Genomic DNA, 7,971 nt, shown 5'->3' with positions numbered 1-7,971 from the left:
CGAGCAAGAGGATTAAACCACAGGCAATGTGTAACTCCGCTTGAGGAATTGGAATCCGAGCGCACTGCTGTTCTGTATCACACGGCTGTAAGATTAGTTTAGGAAAGGTCTTGAAAAGAGTGTGGGAACTGAGAGCAGAGATTGATTTATTTTTGGACATGAAACAAAAAGATTGGGATTTCCCACAGCTGAATGATGCGAATTGGGCTCCGATTTCGTTGATATCATGGGCCACATGAATGAACTGAATTCAAAACTGCAAAGGAAGGGGATCTTTGTGCACCATTTGTATTACGGTGTCAAGTCCCTTATGATGAAATGATTTCTTTCATGGCATCAGATAGGAAACAGGCTGTTCGCCCACTTTCCAACTTCGCAGCAGATTACTGTTTGCAATCAAAGCCTAAATTTAACCTAAAAAAAGTAAATTTTGTCACTACTTGACTTACACGCCAAATTTTCTCACCGATTCCAGGATTTCAATTTGATCGAAAATGACCTGCCTTTTGGTCTCTTCACCTTTCTCATCTGATGTTGGCAAAGCCCCATTTGACCTCCAACTCGAGCTTATTGACCTGCAATGTGATCCATTGCTTGCGGAGCAATTCAATTCAGTGCTGCTTCCCAGTTTTTACACCTCTCTAAATGAATACCTTTCCAAAAATAAAGGCTCATGCCCAGAGGCTGCTTGTGCCATTGGGATCAACATACATATGAGAGGAGACATTTTCTGTGATGAAATTCAATAAATCAAAACATAGATCTGTGATGACCAATGACCACCTTGCAGTAGTACTCCGCATTGCATCAACGGAGATGATGCCTGACTTCAACTGTCTGGTTAATGCGCATCAGCGCTTTCATTCTTCCCATTGAGTGAGCGTCTCACGTTCTCATCAATATGTGACTAAATGAATTAAATGTCGAATAAACGTCTGCTCAATGAGGTTGTTTTTATTTAACCTAATTTCAATGAATGTCAATTATAGAGATTTTATTTTATGCATGTACAAGTATAAGACTTGATTTTGACCTAGTATTAAGCATTTGCATCTATATATTAAGTGTGTGGCTCGCGAAGCTTACCGAAACCCATGAAGTGGCCCGCCAGCCCAAATAATTGCCCACCCCAGCTCTAGGCGGTGCTGTTTCAAGCAGATAAAGAGTTACAGTGGCTACAGATTGTATCTTGTTACAGTTCTCTCTCATTCCACTTTCTTGTTATCGAATCTATTGCACAAAACCCCAAAAGTGCGACAATGAACACAATGCCTGGTTCTTAAGCACGCAACAGCAACAATAATCCTTGCATTTGATATAGTGCCTTATCGTGTCTTCGAGACGTCTCAAAGCGCTTCACAGGACACAGTGTACAGTGAATTGACTGTGTATTTTGGGGGCGAAACGCAGCAGCCAATTGCGCACAGCAGTGTCCCACAAACGGGCGTGGATTGAAGTGACCACATTGTTTTTGAAGGGATTATTACCGCAGGAAAAGCAATCCTCTTAACGACTAACAACCGGGTTCCTACTTGCTGCTGGTAAACAGGGGCGTGCGGAGTAAGGAAACTTGCCCAAGGTTTGGCCCTTGGGCCGGGAATAGAACCCAGGTCTCTCGCTTGTGAGTCGACTGCTCTAACCACTGAGCTACAAGACTCCACAATCTTTGTCTCTTGGAGTATATCTGCAGCTTCTTATCTCTCAATTTAGCACAAAGGATATTCTGTACTCCCAATAAATCAGTCTTGAGAAACCTTTGAAACATAGGGAGTAGTAACTCAGAACTAAGTAACTACTGATACGAGTGTTTCTCTGAATAAGTTTGCAATACAAGATCAGCTCGAGCTTTGACAAAGCATCTCCACCACTCCTTACGGGAAAGACCAGAGCAAATATTCTCTTTCAGCAGAAAGCACCTGGTCAAAATGTCTGAACAACAAGCCAATGAAATCTGGAAGCAATAAAAAGAATAATTGTCACTCGTGCACAGATAGAGACTTTCAAAACATTTGGAGTCACTTGTAGGTGCTAACGGCTATATTGTAGTGCAAGTGTTCACGTGGCAGTATGTATGTGCTGCACACTGCGTAATTAAGCGCTTATACTGGGACGCTACTGTGTGTGAAGGGCGCTATATAAATGCAAGTTGTTGTTGTTGTATAGGCCACTGTGCCCTGCTCTGGATCGGTGACACCCCCTTTGAACGCTCCCAATCGTTTCCTCGATGAACATCCCGTTGATTCCTGCAGCTACACTGGGCTGTGATTGGAGCTGTTTCCCGTCCCCCCCCCACTGCACCCTAACTGCTGCTCTAAACAACAGCCCTTCCCCCAAGAGCCGGGGGCTGATGGACGCTTACAGCAATGGCAATCCAAATGGCCAGCCTTCCGTTAAAGATGCAGGGGATGAACAGGCTGCAAGCGGAGGAAGGGCTCCGGGCAGTATGTAGGAAGCTACAATACAGGTTGCTCTGGAGATCGACAGAAACAAACCCTTCTCAACCTTCTTAAAGTGACAATTACAACCTGACGCTGATCGACAATACCTCAACTGAGCAACCTGCTCATGGCGGCTGTATCTACTCGCTCCTTAACAGTTCACAGACTTCAGAATGCTGAGACACTTGGCCATAGCTGTTTGACTGTGTGGGAAAGGTACGGGACCTGAAAGATTAGCACTGAGCTGCTCCAGATGAAGATGATAAACTCCTTTAAGGCATCACTGCAGAGTCACTGTTTGTTCATATGTTTATTATTTGCAGCTGCCGCTGATGAGAGTCTCATAACTACCATCACTTTCATACTTGATATGTTTGCAGTTATTTAGGGAGGGGCATGTGTATCTTTCTATACATACACTTGGCTATGTTTTATAAGTGACACAGACATCAGTGGAGGGTCAATGGAATTATTTACTTTTAATTAACCGCCAATCTTTACAATAATCTTTCACGTTTAATGGCCTTAGTGCGTGAAGGAGACCTTGATAAATACTTCATGATATTTCTGCAACGTCTATCTGATTTAGTTGTCTGTGTTTGTATACATATATTTTTTTAATAATCACGTTGGCCTAAACTGCGCCTTTAAAGATGATTATTGTGATGGGAATCGGACTAAAGATGGATGGACCCCTGACCTGTGTGTACGGGGTTCTGTTCAGAGTTACTGTGCGGGGGATTGACAAGCCGGTATGTCCTCACGACATGGTTCTCAAGGACACATGCACGTGGCTTGTGGATGTCATGGAGCACGGCCCAGAGTCCAGTCGTCCATGAGTCACTGGTCGGGTTGAATGACTCTGTTTCCGCCCAAAGGCGGTTCCCCCTGTTGTGTGGTTGCCGGGTGCCAGGAGCTTGTCAATCTCATTCACTCACATAACCCTCTAACTGGCTGGATAGTGAGATTGACGAGACTGACACTGGCTGCTCGACTTCCTGCTTGCGGGTATTTTTTAGGGATGACTCTGCCTATCCTGGAATATATCAGCGTTACTGCTTTGGATGCTGGAGGGATGAGCTATGGGGAACACCAGTTGAGTTAACCTGGAATCCTGGTTAACCCAACAACCTAATATCCTGGTTAACCTAATAAACCGTTACGTTTCAACAACAACTTGCATTTGTTTAGTGCCCGTCAAAAGGGGTTGCGTCTTGGAGCCATTAACAATGGTGGAGTTTGACAACGAATCAGGGAGGGGGGGAAGTTACTGGTCGAAGAGGAAGGAAGGATTGAGGCAGAGTTCCAGAGGCTCAAGGCAGCCGATAGTGGAACGGATGGGATGAGGGACGTGCAGGAAGCCAGAGTGGGGTATAAGCAGGTCGGAGGCAATTAAAACTGGGTGAAAAAAAGAACTAGCTGAAAAGTTCCACATTGTACTTGCTGTCCAATAATAAATAATATAATAATGGTGATAATAATTGCATTGGTAAAGCACCTCATAAATAATTACCGTTTTTGCGAGCAAACACAATTTAATCCGGAGGATTGTCAGAAGACATTCCTTTCTCTTTCTGAATGGTGTCATGGGATCAACAGGCAAGATTAATATTAGTATTGCCTAAGTATCACAGTGACATCAGACTTTCAGGCATATATAAACCACCATGAGAAATGTATGCCTGCAATCTCCTCTAGTGACAGGAGGTGCAGATGAATATCAGACGATTTTGCCCAGGACTTTTTCGAGATTTCACCACCAACAACAACAAGAGATTACATTTGTACAGCGCCTTTCATGTCAGGAGGACGTCCCAAAGCCCTGGGCAGTCACGGATGTGCACCCTAGCTGGGGAGGTTGGGATCAGGAGGGGTGGAGGGAGGGGGGATGGGGGTAGGAGGGTGACCGAAGGCTCGGTCAAAGAGGAAGGTCTTGAGATGGGCCTTGAAGGAGATAAGGGAGGGGGGGAGGGGGGAGGCGAGGCAAAGGGACTGTGGGATGGAATTCCAATAGGCGGGGGCAGAAAAGCTGAAGGCGCTACCGGCGATGGTGGGGCGGATGGGGCAAGAGATGTGGAGCAGGCAAGAGTCTGCCAGCAGGTGGAGTTTTGTAGCTCAGTGGTTAGAGCACTCGCCTCGCAAGCGAGAGGACCTGGGTTCGATTCCCAGCAGGGCGAAACCTTGGGCACATTTCCTTACTCCACCCGCCTGATAATAATCCCTCAAGAAAAAAAACAATAGTAATTTTGTCACTTCAATCCACGATTGTTTGTGGGACGCTGCTGTGCACAATTGGCCATTGCGTTTTGCCCACAAATATACAGTCATTTCACTTTACAGTCTATTGTGTGAAGCGCTTTGAGACGTCTCGAGGACGTGAAAAGCACTATATCAAATGCAAAGATTATTATTATTGTTATGATTATACAGGGAAAAGACACTACAAAAAGAAAGTGTGAAGTTTGTGCATGGGCAAGTCTTGACAGGATCCTAATGCTTATTTGGCGACATCTGTGCTTGCGTAGAACTAATGAAAGGTCCATTGGGGTAAATTTTTATTGTCTCGCCTTTATCCAGAGACAAAATTGTTGATTTTTTTTATATAAAGGACCCTTTTAGCCCATTTCATTTCATCCTTCCAGAAGAGAGTGATGCAGTTCTAAATAGGGTTTTGGGAGATTCGATGCTCGAAAAAATTACCATTTGACATTATCAGTCGTCTGCAGAGGGAAACTCATAATGTAAAACACAGCATTAACGTCACTTAATGAATGGTGGGTGACACATCTAGAGATGAGTAATTGGCTTTCAACTGATCTGGTGCATCAACATACCGTAGAGGCTATTCTGGGCCAGCCTCGCTGATGCTGATTTGCACGAGGGTAGGAAATGTGTGGGAGGAAATTCTTTCACATTGGGAGGACGCCTCAAAGAAAACCTTACCAGTACAATCCGTGTGTCATCAATACACACAAGCAATATGTGTGGCAGCTTGGCTCAGGGGTACCACTCTCGCCTCTGAGTCAGAAGGTTGTGGGTTCAAGCCCTACATCAGGACTTGGATTCACATAGGCTAAGGTGACATTCCAATGCGGTGCTGGGGGTGTGCTGTGTTGTTGGAGGTGCTGTCCTTCGTATGAGACATTAAACCAAGATCCCACCTGCCTGTTCAGGTGGACTTTAAAGATCCCATAGCGCTATTCGAAAGCGAAGGGTGTTTCTCTCTCCCAGTGTCCTGGCCAACAAATCCTCCAAATAAATTTGGTCACTCACTCCATGGCTCTTTGTGGGACATTACTGTGCGCAAACTTACTGCTGCATTTCGCTCACAAAATACCCTATCAAACCATTTTACACTTTACTGAACTGTATATCCTTGAAGCGCTTTGAGACATCTTGATGATGTGAAAAAGCATGTATCAAATGCATGACTTCTTATTATTATAGTTCTCGGGTGGGGATGGGGAGAATTCCAAATTATATAGGTGAGACCCTTAAGAAAGGGTTCTGATGTCTCAAAGAACTTCACGGAACATAATGTAAAAGTGGATTAACTATATGGTGTGGGCGAAACTCTGTAGCCAATTGCGCACAGCAGTGCCCCACAAACAGGCCTGGATTGAGTGATGAAATACATATTTTTTTAAGAGATTATTACCCCTGGAAAGTAGTCTGCCAATCGACTACCAACTTACTGCTAGGTAAACAGAGGCATGTGGAGTAAGGAAACTTGCCCAAGGTTTTGCCCTGCTGGGAATCGAACAGGTCCTCTTGCTTTCGAGGCGAGTGCTCTAACCACTAAGCTACAGGACTTCACAATCAATCAAGAAACAGAATCAAAGAGGTAAATAATCCTTGTATTTGATATAGTGTCTTATCACCTAGTTGAGATGTTTCAAAGCTCTTCTCAAAATATAGAGTGAAGTGAATCGGCTGTGTATTTTGTGGGCGAAACATGACAGCCAATTGTAAAAATGAAACAAAGGCAATCACAAACGTTAATGATGAAAGGCAATATCAAACAAATTAAGATACGTGGTCTATTTGTTCTGACTTCTATATGCTTCAAAAAGCAAGTGCAAAAAGTTCAATGAGGCAGGTTCAGTTAAACTACCTCCAACCCACCTGCTTACTTCCTTTCTGCAATTCATTTCTGCAGACTAAACACAAATGGACGGAAACAGAAAAAATATACATCCCAAGCTGAAAACAGCAGGCGAAGTAGTATTCATACTACTACTGCACAACAAAAAAAACAGAAAAGCTGCATTAACAGGAGCAGCAGAGACAGAGAAAGAACCCAGACACGGCAGAACTGCAGTGAAATCCGTGGGGGTTAAAGAACGACGACGACAACTTGCACTTATATTGCGCCCCCTCCACGCAGGGTCGCGTCTCTGAGCGCTTAACAGTGGCGGAGCCTGACTCCGAGCAACAAGGAGGGATTAGATGCAATTCAAGCAAAAAATTAATTCAAAGCAGGCTGTAGAGATTATTGGCTGTAAAGTAAATCCCCTTTCAGGCAAAGCATTCCGTTCCACTACTTTTAACAATTAATTGTGAAGTGCTTTGAGGTGATTCAAAGTACTAAGATGCTATAAAGATGCAAATTCTTCTTTCTCGCTGAATGAACTTTGCTTCTGATACTTACATTACATCATTAATGTGTATTAAATCTAGCAACGAACAATGCCCTTAGCTGTAGCCTTTTTTCCACCTTAAAAACCAGGTCGGGGTGGCCGTTCACACTTAGTCACCTGCTCTGAAAGTTTTGTAATGATTGGATAATGTGGTTGGGTCAGTTTGTGGTGGCACACCGGAATCTCTTCTGTGTCTTTAAATTACAATCAAGGAATCCAAGTTTATGATAAATAGATTAATCACTCAGTAGGTACTGGCTCTGTACAGTCAAAAGGTTGGATCGATTGTTCGAGAGGGAAAGTTTAGGGGGAGTCCTTTCCAGATGAAGTTGGAAACAAAACGTCAGACATTTACAGGAGGGGAGAGTTCTCACACCTGGAGGACTCTTTGGGCCAATGATGGAATATATTAGCAACTCTACCACTACCTCTCCTCTCAGGCCACTGAGACTCTCGTCCACACGTTTACCAAGTTCAGGATTGAATATGCCAAAGCTCTGTTCACCTGACTCTCTAGGTCTTCCCTACACAAGGTGCAAACTATCCAGAACTCCTCAGACTGGGTCCTTTTCCGCACCAGGCTCCACAAGTCCAGCATCCCCATTGTCACTCAGCTTTATTGGTTCCCTATCCCCCAGCAGATCGAGTTTAAGATCCTGCTTCTCACCTTTAAATGGATTACGGTCTCGTCCCGCCCTACCTCTGCGACTTCCTTCAAGCCTATCGCCAAAGTCACTCCCTTAGCTCACAGGTCTGCTTCATGTCCCCCGCCCTACCATCAGCAGGTGGGGTTTCAGCCATTCTCTCTAGAACTCCATCCTGTAGTCCATCAAACACTCCCTCCCTCTCTCCTTCCCTCCCTTGAAGACACACGTCTTTGAGGTATATCTTTC

General features: G+C 44.5%; 1 non-coding gene across 1 annotated transcript; it reads left to right on the top strand.

Annotated features, from left to right (window-relative positions):
* Nucleotides 1-4,542: 4,542 nt before the first annotated feature.
* Nucleotides 4,543-4,615, top strand: trnaa-cgc. Its single transcript has one exon. It is a non-coding gene; the product is annotated as a tRNA-Ala (tRNA).
* The last annotated feature ends 3,356 nt before the right edge of the window (nucleotides 4,616-7,971 follow it).

The sequence above is a fragment of the Callorhinchus milii genome, unplaced genomic scaffold, assembly GCF_018977255.1.
Source record: "Callorhinchus milii isolate IMCB2004 unplaced genomic scaffold, IMCB_Cmil_1.0 Scaffold1, whole genome shotgun sequence".
In the NCBI taxonomy this organism is placed as follows: Eukaryota; Metazoa; Chordata; class Chondrichthyes; order Chimaeriformes; family Callorhinchidae; genus Callorhinchus; species Callorhinchus milii.
This window is presented reverse-complemented; position numbering and strand designations above follow the sequence as displayed.